This window comes from Anomaloglossus baeobatrachus, chromosome 4, assembly GCF_048569485.1.
Source record: "Anomaloglossus baeobatrachus isolate aAnoBae1 chromosome 4, aAnoBae1.hap1, whole genome shotgun sequence".
In the NCBI taxonomy this organism is placed as follows: Eukaryota; Metazoa; Chordata; class Amphibia; order Anura; family Aromobatidae; genus Anomaloglossus; species Anomaloglossus baeobatrachus.
Window position 1 is genome coordinate 149,418,105 of NC_134356.1, and position 14,850 is coordinate 149,432,954.

The 14,850-nt window shown below is 50.5% G+C and overlaps 1 protein-coding gene across 6 annotated transcripts in view; it reads left to right on the top strand.

The window, feature by feature from the left end:
• The window catches only part of TENM2 (teneurin transmembrane protein 2), a 4,009,156-nt gene that overhangs the window by 2,781,669 nt on the left and 1,212,637 nt on the right, over positions 1 to 14,850 (top strand). The window lies entirely within an intron of this gene.

A 14,850-nucleotide genomic window follows, 5' to 3' on the forward strand; every position in this document is an offset into this window, starting at 1 on the left:
TTTATGATTGACATCTCTTTCGTACCAGAGCTGTCTAAGCCTACTCTGACCCCATATTTGTCATTACTATATTGTCCTTGTACTGTATTATGACATTTGTATCATGTGTTTCATTTCTTGCTGTGTTGCAATTTTTTTGCTGCATCCCAATTGTACCTCTACATTGTTCGAGTTTATGTTATTGTTCTCTCACTCTTATGTGATACTGATTATTGTCATTTTTCATGATTACATGCAGATAAGTCCAATCTGACGAAGGCTCAGGCCGAAACGTCATTTGTAACTTGTTTTGGACAAAAACATATATGCTTACGAAAAAAAAAAATTTCTGAATACGGACCAATAAAGAGTGATTTTGCGTTACTATCCGTTGTGACTTACTGACTTATTCTGGGAGATTTAGAGTGCCGAGGTTACTCACTAATTTTATCTATTATTACCTCTGAGCACCTATATACCAGTGAGCAGAGCTTCCTCTACAGTAGTTCTCCTGATTAGGCATGCCCTTACCTCATGAGCAGGGCATTGCAGCTTTGGTAGCAACCATTACGACATGGACTCTGTTGCTGTGGACCCGGGGAGAGTGAGTGCAGATTCATTGCACCCACACTCCTCACATGAAGGGTCCGCACTCCTAGAAAATGGGGGATACGTTCCCTGAGTGTCTCCCCCCATATTCTAGACGGTCCAGAGTCGTCGTGGGACCCCTTTATTTTTTTTCTTACAAGAAATTGGTGAAAGAGGAAATGTTTTGGGGACTGTTTTTTCAAATAAATTTCTTTTGTCGATTTTTTTTTGTTAGTACTGACAGTTTATGATGTTGGGTATCTAATAGACGCCATGACATCACAAACTGCTGGGCTTGATCTCAGGTGACTTTACAGCTAGTATCAACCCGATTTATTACCCCGTTTGCCACTGCACCAGGGTGCATCTAGTGGATGCGCCACGTCTGGGGTGCCTGCAGCCTGCTATTTTTAGGCTGTGAAGGCCCAATAACTATGGACCTTCCCACCCTGAGAATACCAGACCACAGCTGTCCGCTTTACCTTGGCTGGGGATCCAATTTGGGGGGGACCCTACTTTTATTGTGTAATTATTAATATTTATAAAATAATTATAAAAAAAGAGCCTGGGGGGACCTCCACATTGGATCCCCAACCACGGTAAAGCTGCCAGCTGTGGTTTTCAGGCTACAGCCGTCTGCTTTACCCTAGCTGGCTATCAAAAATGGGGGGACCCAACGTCATTTTTTTTTTAACTATTTTTTAAATAGAAAAAATTAATGGGCTTCCCTGTATTTTGATTGCCAACCAAGGTAACGGCAGGCAGATGGGGGTGGCAACCCATAGCTGTCTGCTTTATCTGCGCTGAGAATCAAAAATACCGCGGAGCGCTACGTCATTTTTTTTAAAGATTTATTTTTACAGCACTGTGATGTCCAGCAATCAAAATACAGGGAAGCCCATTTTGTTTTTAGTTATTTAAATAAATAATTAAAAAAAATATATATGGGCTCCCGCTGCATTTTTTGTATTGCTAGCTAAGGGTAATCCAAGCAGCTACTGGCTGCTAGCCCCCACTGCTTGGTGTTACCTTCACTGGCAATGGAAAATCCAGGGAAACATTTTTTATTTTTTTTGCCAAAAAACTACAAAAAAAGGACGTGAGCTTCGCCATATTTTTGTATGCTAGCCAGGTATAGCAGGCAGGTGCTGGAAGAGTTTGATACAGCGCCAGAAGATGGCGCTTCTATGAAAGTGCCATTTTCTGAGGCGGCTGCAGACTGCAATTCGCAGCAGTGGGGCCCAAATAATTAGAAAACAAATGACGTAGGCTTCGCCCCATTTTTGTGTCCAGCCAGGTACAACTAGGCAGCTGGGGATTGGAATCCGCAGCACAGGTTAGCCCGAGGTTTCTGGGCGCCTCTGCTGTGAATTGCAGTCCGCAGCCGCCCCAGAAAATGGCGCTTTCATAGAAGAGCCATCATCTGGCGCTGTATCCAACTCTTCCAACAGCCCTGAAGCCGGGTGGCTTGTTGGGTAATAATGAGTTAATACTAGCTTTGTTTTACTAGCTAGTATTAAGCCATAGATTCTTAATGTCAGGCACGTTTAACCCAGCCATTAAGAATCTCCAATAAAGGGTTAAAAAAAAGACACCACACAGAGAAAAAATACTTTAATAGAAATAAATACACAGACACATTAGAGACTCCATCTTTATTACCCCCTGTCAGCCCTCCACGATCCATGGTCTTCTGTCTTTCTCGTTCAACAAATGCAGCTCTGCTCCATCACTGCTGCATGGGGGAAGACGCTGCAGCTCCCCGTGCAGCCTTCACTCCGTGAGTGATCAGTGCTGCTGGCTGTCAGCGGTAACGCTGACAGACGCGTTACCATAGCAATGGTGCTCCCGGAGCCGCGGTTAGCGGTGACCTCACCGCTAACTGCGTTGCTATGGCAACAGTGATCTCCGTTAACGACCGGCTGTGTCACCACACAGAGAAAAAATACTTTAATAGAAATAAATACACAGACACATTAGAGACTCCAATCTTTATTACCCCCTGTCAGCCCAATAAATCCCCAATAAACCAGCGCTGATAAGAGGTTTTTTTATTAATATTTTATACTTTTTATTGCTATCCTTGTTTTAGACACAAATTTATTCAAAACAATTCACACAATAGAACAAGGAAAAAGAAAGAAGAATAAACCACATATGGTAGAAATAAAAATAAAAGTAAAAATAAAGAATAAGTAATTGATAGTGCAGCAAACAGATACCAGGTGTCTGATTGCAGTACCCCGGCCGGTAGTAGAGCAATTATTAAATCTAGTATAGTATATTAAGTGATGCTTTAAGGCATATGATATTTAATGCCAATTGAAACTATCACTGCAATATGATTTTTCAGATACCTGGAGAGTTTTTTTCAATCCATAAGCAAAAAGGTTTTTAATAGAGGCTTAAATTATAAGCAGCAATTTCAGCGTTCCAAGTGCCTTTAAATGAATTTGAAGAAATTGCACTTCAGGATTGTAGTGAGGATTGTAGTGAGGATGAGGTGCCCCAGCTCATCACTTGTGGCTGGGGCACCTCATCCTCACTACAATCCTCACTAGTGTAGTAGTAGTGACGATTGTAGTGAGGATGAGGTGCCCCAGCTCATCACTTGGGGCCGGGGCACCTCATCCTCACTACAATCCTCACTAGTGTAGTAGTAGTGACGATTGTAGTGAGGATGAGGTGCCCCAGCTCATCACTTGGGACTGGGGAACCTCATCCTCACTACAATCCTCACTACAATCGGGAAGCAGCGTGCAGCCTTCACTCCGTGAGAGATCAGTGCTGCTGGCTGTCAGCGGTAACAGCTGTAACGCTGACAGACGCATTACCATAGCAACGGTGCTCTCGGAGGCGCGGTTAGCGGTGACGTCACCGCTTACTGCGTTGCTATGGCAACGGTGATCTCCGTTAATGACCGGCTGTGTCAGCCGGTCCCTAACGGAACGGGGAGTCGACCGTGTGCTAGAGCATGTCGCCGGTACACGGCGATACACATATGTGCACCATGTGCCGGAGAGATGCACTCGCAGGTCCTACATGACGCGTCATAGTCATGTGACCAGTCTGTAGCCAATGAGATAATAGCCACGTGACTGGTCACATGGCTATTTTGACGTCACGATAGGTCCTGCATCTCTGCTGGCAGTGCCGGCCACCGGGAGGATTCAGCGATCATCGGATGGAATGGCTGCAGGAGACAGAGTGCAGGAGGGATCGCAGGGACCGGTAAGTGTTATGGCAATGTTTATTAACTGTTTGTGTACATTTATCATGCATTTTTATGTGTTTGTGATTGCCTCCCATTATAGCCTATTGGTTCGAGTTCGGTTCGTCGAACGTTCGACGAACTGAACTCGAACGAGACCTCCGTTCGGCGAACCGACCTCGAGCCGAACCGCGACCGGTTCGCTCATCTCTAGTTATCACCAGGTGACAGTGGGATTTGTGTTCTACATTGTTTTCTGTTCAAAAAGGCTTCTGTATTCCTGTCTGAGGCACAAACTGTTAAAGTGAGGTCCCTGAAAAATCTTTGTGGGATCTTTTTCAGTTCTAAGTACCTTAGGACTTTTATGAAGCCATAGACTAGCATGTGCAGAATGGTTGATCAGAAGAACAAACCTTTGTTGTATTTTTTTTTCATTACCTAGGTAGGTATGGCTGAAAGCACAAACACGGATAAGGAGTAAGGAGTGTTCAAAATTTCCCCTAGTTGCCAACATTTCTGGCCAAATAAAAATGTCCTTTTCCCATTTCAGAAACAGTGTAGAACAGGGTTATAATTTTCAGAATAATATAGGTGTAACATCCTGGTGGTGGATTCACTGGGCCGTGCACCGGACTCCTCCAGTGAGGCAACCCGTAGCTAACCCCTATACAGGGACTGTCCGGTCACCCCGCCAGAGGACCTTGATGCACGGTAGCCGGAACACTGGGGGTACGAGTCCTTCAGGGGTCTGCAGTGAATGTCTCTGAGTCCAAAGACACCGTAGGCAGGACGGATGACTGGAACAGGGTTCAGGTACCGGGTAGGAACAGCAGACGGGGTCCGGGTCCAGCGAGACGTGCAGGCGGATGTACCAGGTAGAGTCGGGGATCGGTGACAGGTATAGGCTGACGGAAGATGGCGGGATCCTCAGCAGACGGTCACCGGGACACTTCCTGGAGAACAAGTAGTCAGGACCAGTGGACGGAGTCTGCAGATGAGACAGTGTTAATGGAGAGACAAAGCACAAGGGGACCTGAGTACCTAGCTATGGGAACACGTTGAACAGGCACCGGCCACCAGAAAAGGGAAGTATTATATACCCTGTACCTGTATCTTGTCATATCCTGTTCCCGGGACGCTGGCCCTTTAAGACAAGGTGAGTGAGCGCGCGCCCTAATGCGCATGCGCGAGGCCCGGGTGCCGGAGGCCAGTACAGGACGCTGTGAAGGAGATGCAGGGGAGCCAGACATGATGTCCTGGATTGCAGGGAGACACCGGGGCTGGCGGACGGAAGGCACAGAGGATGCAGAGGAGGGGGAGTGAGAGGAGCAACCGCGGGCAGGAGGACTGGGGACCAGAGCGGTGAGTGGCAAGCGGCGCCGGGGACCGGGGAGTGTGACAATAGGCTCATAAGGCATAGTGGTTACAGTGCATCCTAGGCAATAAGCTTGATGTTTTCTATCCATACTGGGTGCAACTTTGTTAAACATATTCAAAGATCACTGAAACTCCTAAATTATTCCCAACCTTCAGCTTATTTCCAAGAGCCCTTCCCACTTCAAATTAAAATGTATAAGCATTCCACTATCAAACCCATAAAGGTCTATCTTCAGACCGACATCTTCAATCTACAGCATTCTAATCAGGCATCTCAGCTTCCATCCTTGCCACTATCTCTACAATACTCCAGCTTACAGCCAGCGATGCCCCAACAAATTAGCAAACTCACACGTTCAAATCTTTTATTTTTATGACACTGTAGGACAACTAAGCTCTAAAAGGCACCTCTTATCTTACTCTTCTAGCCCCTCCTCCCACATACATACATTCTGCAGTTCTCTATGTCATTATGCGTATGTCTAATTTTGAGTTGGGTTATTCCATGGCTTATTGTTATGTCTACACATACAATGACAGCTGAGGGAGCCAGTTATCCTTCCTATTAGTCACCACTGACTGGAACAGCATGACTCCGGAATGTCTGACTGAAGGCCTTATCATTCACCCAACAACCCCTACCCACCAAGGTTCTTATCTAAAATAAACACAAACACTGTGTGACATTGGATATAAAGGCCACAGCAGCCCCATTTATTAATAACAAAAACATAAGCCATATAACATTACACATCTTCATTGAAGAACCACCGAAAAAGGAGGGGGGGGGTAACTGAAGGTTGACCAAACTGTTCCTTGCAACATCGGCCCACCTCCTGACCCTCAGCCGCAACACACCGACTCGAGAGCCCTGGCCAGATGTTGCCCACACCATGTCCCGCTGAGACTCAACCCAGCAAGGACCCGTTTCACCAAACAATTGCATCGCTAGAGGTAACCCGCTCCGGCACTGGGTTCCGTCCTCTCCTCTGTGCAAACCCCCACCTTCAGACACCCCCCTCCTTTCCGCCGCTGCGACAAATTACGATCTTCCTCCTCTTCGTTGTCGATGTTGAATCCATGATCAGGGCGGACGGGCGGGAACGATTCAAGTCACCGTCCAAGTAAGAATGCCCTCCCCCCCTTGACCTGACCTATATACGACCCCCCAACAGCACCTCCCCCTGACCAATCAAACTGACCCCTAGTCCTAACTGCCCCTTAGTTCCACCCCCAGATTTCCCGCTCAAACTACTTTCCACATTAACCCTTTACTGACCCTATGGCCTGGCATCCCTCCTAGTCATGCTGCCCTCCCTTGAGCCCCTTTGGGGCAGCAGTCCGGGCTATTCCTTGACTCCGGAATGTCTGACTGAAGGCCTTATCATTCACCCAACAACCCCTACCCACCAAGGTTCTTATCTAAAATAAACACAAACACTGCGTGACATTAGATATAAAGGCCACAGCAGCCCCATTTATTAATAACAAAAACATAAGCCATATAACATTACACATCTTCATTGAAGAACCACCGAAAAAGGAGGGGGGGGTAACTGAAGGTTGACCAAACTGTTCCTTGCAACATCGGCCCACCTCCTGACCCTCAGTCGCAACACACCAACTCGAGAGCCCTGGCCAGATGTTGCCCACACCATGTCCCGCTGAGACTCAACCCAGCAAGGACCCGTTTCACCAAACAATCGCACCGCTAGAGGTAACCCGCTCCGGCACTGGGTTCCGTCCTCTCCTCTGTGCAAACCCCCACCTTCAGACACCCCCCTCCTTTCCGCCACCGCGAGTGCGCATGACCCCTTGTGCGCGCAAGTTCTCCCACAACACCAATGCCTTCTCGACCCCTTCCATAAGCCCTAAGGCCCAGATATCATTCCCCACCGAATTTAAATGAACCCCGTCCCGCCGCAACAAGTTGGCGGATGCCGATTCCAACTCCGGGTGCCGAACTGAGACACCCCCGACCCGAGAAACAAAACGCCCAATCTCATGATTAACTTTGCTACGCGCTCTGTTAACAGCCTCCACCGACCTGGCGCGCCGCCATGCCAGCCGCGCTACAATATCAGACCACACGATTACTAGACCCGGGTGGGACGACAGGAGCCGCAGGCAGTCGCACTTTATGTCCTGAATCAGGTCCCTGGACGCCCGAAGACCCAAGTCATTCCCACCCGCGTGTAGCACTACCACGTCCGGAGGTCTATCCAATTCTGCATGGTGGCGCCAGGTAGGCAAAACTTCACTCCACAACATACCCCTGACGCCGATCCATCGCACTATCACCTTTTTCCTGGGGACCCCCAACTGACGGCCGTTCGGTCTTACTCCCGCACGAAACGCACCCCAGTACACATACGAGTGACCGAGCACCCATACCAACAAAGGTAATCCTACGAGACAAAAAGTGACAACATAGGGGGGGGACATGGGGAAGAAAAGGGGGTAATGAGGACCCAGCAAATACCGCGCCGACCCCCCCACACAACATTACAACAAGGTTGGCCGCACGTAGGATCTATACCTAGCCGATTCCCAGCGTCCAATCTTACGGACAGCCTGCGCGCCCAGGCCCCAACGAGCCGCCTGAGTCGCAGCCCCAATCCGAAAGGAATGAGACGCGAACTCAGCCTCATTGAGACCGCAACACTGCAGGCACCTCCGAAAGATGCAGACAAACTGGTAACTGGACAAGGCTGACCCGTCTTGATGCAACAAAAAGGAGCCCGAACGGGTTCCCCTCACTTCCAAAAAGGCCGACACTTGTTTAAGAGGACACTCCGCTAGGCCAGGTACACCCCACAGTTCCACCACACAACCTCTACCCAGCTGATCCGTCTTTGACCGTCTCAAGCAACACCGTACCGCATCCACACCACAAGCCACATCCTCCAACAACAAACCTCCGTGATTCCTGGTGTTCCTACTCACTAGTTCACTAATTCTGAACGCACCAAAGAAGGCCAAAACAAAAGCGGTCCCAAACAAACGGCATTCATACTCCGAAAAACACACACGGGGCAAAACAGACAACAAATTGCTCAGCAATTCAAAAGACACCGGGCGCCTAAGGTCACGGCTCGCCCATGCCCTTCGATAACCTTTCAATGCCTGGCGCACCATGAAATCCTTAGTGACGTCCTTCCTACCTAGTAACCTAAAAAAGAAAGCCAAGCCAGCCAGCCTGCCAGCAACCGCCGACCATGACAGGCCTTCTTCCTTCGCTCTACCCATCATTAATAAAACTAAATAAACCCTGTCATCTTCATGTACAACACCTCCAACCTCAGCTGCCAACTTGAGCCAATGATCCCACGCCGCAGTATAGCTGCGCCACGTACTGGGTGCCACCGATTGTTTGATCAAATCCCAGGCCGGCTGCAAACCAGGTCCCACAACCAGACAGGCCACACGGTCTCCTGCTGCTCCGCGTCCGGCGCCAGCATTCGAAAACGGTCCCACTGGAAGCGAGATAAAGCATCAGCCACGGAATTCTGAACACCCAGCACATGCACAGCACAGACCCACAAATTAAGCTCCAGACACTTCAACACCAAATGCCGCAAGAGATCCACCACCGGAGGGGAATCAGCTGTCAATTTGTTCACACACTGAACGACCCCCAGGTTGTCACACATAAAACGCACCTTTCTGTCTCTCAGATCCTGCCCCCAAACCTCTATGGCCACGACAATGGGAAAAAGTTCCAACAGGGCCAAATTCCTGGTCAAACCGGAAACCCGCCAAGATTCGGGCCACCTGCCAACACACCATCTCCCCCCAAAATATGCCCTGAAGCCATTGGACCCCGCCGCATCCGTATAAAGGACCAACTCATCATTGGACACCACCTCACGAAGCCACAATGACCGTCCATTATACAATTGTAAAAAACGGGACCACACTTGCAAGTCCGCCTTGTGTTCCACCTTTAAACGTACAAAATGCAAAGGGTGCGACACACCGGCGGTGGCTTGAGCCAAACGACGGGAAAAAACTCTTCCCATCGGCAAAATCCGACAAGCAAAATTCAACTTGCCTAAGAGGGACTCCAATTCCCCCAAACAAATTTTCTTGGCTTCCAGGGCCCTATGTACAAAACACCTCAAATCCATCAGCTTGTCCTCCGGCAAGCGGCACTCCATGGCAATGGTATCTAACTCAATACCAAGAAATTTCAAAACCGTAACCGGACCCTCCGTCTTCCCAGGTGCCAAAGGAACACCAAAACGGCGAGCAACCTGCTCCACTGTCCGAAGCAAAAGGGAACACTGCGGAGATCCAGCAGGCCCCATACACAAAAAGTCGTCCAAATAGTGCAACACGGAATCAAGGCCCGCCTCCTCCTTAATCACCCATTCCAAAAAACAACTAAACTTTTCAAAATAGGAACATGAAATTGAGCAGCCCATAGGCAAACAACAATCCACATAAAACTTGTCCTCCCACCAACACCCCAACAGGTGAAAACTGTCCGGATGCACCGGTAACAGACGGAAGGCGGCCTCCACATCCGTTTTTGCCAAAAGCGAGCCACGACCCAGCTTCCTCAGCCATTCCACCGCCTTATCAAAACGAACATATGATACCGAAACCAGTTCCGGATCAATACAGGCATTCACCGACCTGCCAGCAGGATATGACAAATGGTGAATCAGCCGAAACTTGTTAGGTTCCTTTTTTGGGACCAACCCCAACGGGGACACCACCAAGTCGGGCAATGGAGGAGCATCAAAAGGCCCCGCCATCTGTCCTAATTCCACCTCCTTCTGTAACTTATCTGCAACAATCTCACCATGAAGGCGAGCCGACTGTAAATTTTTTAAACGAATCTCTCCCGTCTTAACAACTGACGGTATCTTGAAACCAAAACTAAACCCTTCGCTCAACAATTCCTCCGTCACCCGGTCCGGGTATCTACTTAGAAACGGCGCCATCCGATCTACCCTCACTGAGGTCCTCCCTTTTTGACGAAGACTCTACGGCCTTCCCTTTTCCCTTCCTAAAGCACTTGAGATAACTGTGGGCGCCGCCACAGCCCGAACATTCGTGCTTAAATCTGCAGGAGGACCCGAAACGGCAGTCCTTCTCATTGAACTGCCAGCAAACACCCTTTTTGGGCCCCGGCGAGGCCCCAAATGATCCCCCGCCGGAGCCCCCTGGAAAGGACTGCGATGCCGACTTCGGCGCAGCCATCAGCTGCATCCAGAGGCTGATTTCCTTGTGGTCCCACCGTAAACTAGGTCTGACCGCTTTCCTCTGGTGAAACTGCTCGTCATATCGCAGCCAAGCGGTCCCCCCATAAGTCCTGTATGCTTCGCATATCGAATCCAGATAGCAAAAAAGTGCCGAGCAGTTGTCCGGGGCTTTCTCCCCCACAACACTGGCCAGGATCACAAACGCCTGTAACCAGTTCTGAAACGTGCGAGGAATAAGGCGATAACGCCGCCGCTCCTCCTCATCCTTTTTGCTCTCATCCGGTTTAACCCGATCGAGGTTAAACTTCTCCAGAGGGAGCAACGAGAATATCTCAACATATTCATCCTTCCATATTTTCTCCCTGACCTCTTGCTTTAAATGAGCCTCCAACTGCCCATCAAAGCAAACATACACCTCCCCTCTCGCCTTGTCATCTAAACGCACTACATCTACCACAGCAGCGGCTGGGGCAGCGGGAGCCACCACCACCGGCTCACTAACAACATTTCCGCTGGTCGCCGCACTGGTCGTGGTGGCCCCGGCCTCCTAAACCGGCGCGCCAGCCGCTCCCTGCCACACCATGCTAGGGCCCCCCGCGGGTGCAAATAAACCCCTGACCAAACGCAGCAACTCTGATGCCACACTGCCGTCACCCGGCACCAGATTCACGCCCGGCCCCCCACCAGGGCCACCGGGCACAACACTTATACCACCAGCACCGCCATTCAAACCCTGCACGCCACTCATACCACCAGACTCACCACCAACTGCCAAACCAGTCACGCTAGAAATAGGGAAAACCATGGTCTTACCAGGCTGACTCCGAGAGGTCCCCGAAACAGCCGTCACGTGTCCTCCGCGACGCACTCTGGCCGGTCCGTTGTCACCAGTGAAGTCATCCTCTGCGACGTCGTCCTCCACGATGTCGTCCTCCTCACTGGACCCTGGACCAGGGAGCCCGCCGTCCAGCAGGCTCGACCTGTAGCCCGGTCCGCTCCGAGAAACCTCTGCCTGCGATGCGGTGTTGTGCTGCGCTCCGTCAGCCGATCCTCCCCCGATAATCCTGCCGGAGGCCTGCCTGACGACAGCCCTGCGTGAAATCCTTGATCCCGCCGTCATCTGCCTGCCATCATCCGTCCTGTCGTCTCTGCGCCGTCCCGATTCGGGCTGTCGACTTGGCCCCCTTGCTGCCACTGGAGCCCTATGCTCCGGCATAGGCTCCGCCCCCTGGTGCACCGGAGAGTCCCTTCCCCCTCTCCGTGCTCCGCTGCAGGGTCCCCTGCCGATGGGTCGCGATCATGTGACAGGGCCGCCGCCCCACGTGTCCGTGGTGCCGCCCCACGTGACCGCGCTGCCGTCCCACGTGACCGCGCTGTCGCCCCACGTGACCGTTCCGCCGCCCCACGTGACCGCGCCGCCGCCCCACGTGATCGGGCCGGGTCAGTGGAGCAGGACGGGCCAAGGGAGCAGGACGGGTCTGCAGGGAGAGCCGGGTCCGGTGAGCGCGCTGCGTCACATGATCGCGCCGGACCACGTGAGTACGCCGGCCCTGGTGAACGTGCCGGGTCAGGTGACCGCGCCGGGTAAGGTGACCGCGCCGGGTCACGCAGCCGCGACGCGCGCCTCCCGGAAGCGCGCCGAGATCCGGAATCAGGAGGGGGGCCGGCCACGTCCCTCACCGCCCCGCTGCCTTGCTGCCTGCGGCCCGACTTCCGGCCCAGGCCCCGCGATGTCCCGACCTCCAGATCCACCGCCGCCGCCGTCGTGGGTCCTCCGCTGGGGCTCCGTCTCCGCTGCCGGCTTCTGGGGGACATCTCTGGGCTGAAGCGCTCCGGTGGCAGCGATCTTCGCTGCCGCTTCGGAGGCAGGGGGATCCCATCTTCCACGCCGTCTCTGTCGCTGGACCACCGCTGCAGCTGCTCCGTCATCCATCGCTGGCCACGCTGCTCCGCCATCTCCTGCATACGTGCTAAGAAGCTCTCCATTTTCAGGATCCAATGATTCAAGTCACCGTCCAAGTAAGAATGCCCTCCCCCCCTTGACCTGACCTATATACGACCCCCCAACAGCACCTCCCCCTGATCAATCAAACTGACCCCTAGTCCTAACTGCCCCTTAGTTCCACCCCCAGATTTCCCGCTCAAACTACTTTCCACATTAACTCTTTACTGACCCTATGGCCTGGCATCCCTCCTAGTCATGCTGCCCTCCCTTGAGCCCCTTTGGGGCAGCAGTCCGGGCTATTCCTTCACTGCAAAGTACCAGAACTTGGATATGAGCACCAGTGATTACATTGACCGATGAACAGTAGTGATAGGTGAATCCCCCCAATGGTCGGGATTGGGAGCCTCGCCTGATCGATTTGTAAAGATAACGCGAACTTGAATCCAATCACCGAACTCGGGCTTTACAGTTATGGGATGGGGTGGGGGGGCTGTAAAATAAAGAATATAGTTAATAATATATATTGTCATTATACTTACAGGTCAAATGACGCATCCTGCAAACTGTGTCTCGCGGCCGCTTCTGTTTCTGCGTCTGATCATTGCTGTGCCCCCAGGTTAAAGGACCTTCCGTGATGTTATAGCCATGTGACCAGTCTGGTGAGAATGTTTTACATACATTGGCTTACAGACTGGTCACATGACTATGACGTCATCAAAAGTCTTGTTAACTGAACTTTGACTGTCACTGTGCGAGTGTCGCATCGCATCTCGGCGCATAATCTGTATTTCCATGCTGAGGCGCTCCTGTCCTGAGAGCATCAGGTTGTGTGGGGTGAGGCAATGCAAGGCGCAAGTGCAATCATACCCTCACTGTCAGCCTGTTTCTTGCTCTGAACAGAGTGATGTAGCAGAGCTGACAACGCTCTCTCTGCTTCTCTCTCTGTAGAGCCGCTTGTCTTTACAGAGTGATGACGTACAGCTGACATGGCTCTCCCTGTGAACTATGTCGGACTAAGGAGTTTTTTTTTTATAATAAATAGGGAGTCTCTAAATGTTTTTTTTTTGCTTTATTTCTAATAAAAAAAAATTCTATGTGTTATGGTTTTTTTTACTGTTTATTATAAATTCATGGTGGCCATGTCTAATTTGGCGTTACACTATGAATTTCAGGCTTAGTACCATCTGATAATACAAAGCTGGTATTAACCCATTTATTACACAGTGTGCCACCGCCACCAGGGTTGCTGGACGAAATGGGTAAAGCACCTGGAAATGGTGCTAAGAAACAATGCGCCATTTTCAGGGGCAGCTGCGGGCTGCCAAGAATCCCAGCCCCCAGCTGAGTGGTTTTACCTGACTGGCAATCAAAATATGACAGGAGCCCATGCATTTTTTTTTAATTATTTTTTTAAATAATTTAAAAAAAAAATAAAAAAAAATGGGCTTCCCTGTATTTTGAATGCCAGCCAAGGTAAAGCCAGGCAGATGGGAGTCACAGCCCATAGCTGTCTGCTTTATCTGAACTGAGAATCAAAAATACCGTGGAGCGCTATGTCATTTTTATTAAATTGCAAATTTATTTTTATGCAGGGAGAAAAAGAAAAAGAAAAAATGCACGGTTTCGCAGCGCTGCTCAGAAAGGTAGTGATGAGGTTATTTGGGATGTAGATTTATTAATTATTTACATGCCACTACGCGTTTCGGTAGGCTACCTGAGGAAGGGGGAGGTTGTACCCCCGAAACGCGTAGTGGCATGTAAATAATTAATAAATCTACATCCCAAATAACCTCATCACTACCTTTCTGAGCAGCGCAGTGAAACCGTGCATTTTTTCTTTTTCTTTTTTTCCCTGCATCATTATCTCCCTATGGGAGCTCATGGGGCTGCTGCAGCCAGAACCAGGATCGTACTATCCATTTGAATCTAACACCAGGGGCTGGGGAATCACCGCATCTGTGATCACGGGACCGTCCGACCCGGAGGAGGAGCTGCTATCAGACGCCGGTCGGCGGCTGCACACTGCACGTGGAAACCCCGATCGTGTGAGCAGAGTCCTGCGGAGTCAGGAGGACGGGATCCCTGCTGACAAGGAGCGGTGAACTTGCGATCCCCCTTCAATACCACTAACAGTGTTGTACCTGACGTACAACACTATCAGGTGAGTGTGCACCTCACATTGTACATACCTCGGTACATTAAGATCCCACACAGGAGCGCCCTCTCTCTCTTTATCTATTTATTTTTATACAACTACATATTGTGTATTTTTATTATTAATATTATTATTTATTTATAGAGCACCATTAATTCCATGGTGCTGTACATGAGAAGGGGGTTACATACAAAATACATATACAAGTTACAGTAGACAGACTAGTACAGAGGGAAGAGGGCCCTACCCTTGCGGGCTTACATTGTATAGGATTATGGGGAGGAGACAGTAGGTGGGGTGTAGATTGGGCGGCAGCTCCGCCCAGTGGTCAGGTGGCAGCTCCGCACGGTGGTCGGGCGGCAGCTTGGCACGGTGGTCGGGC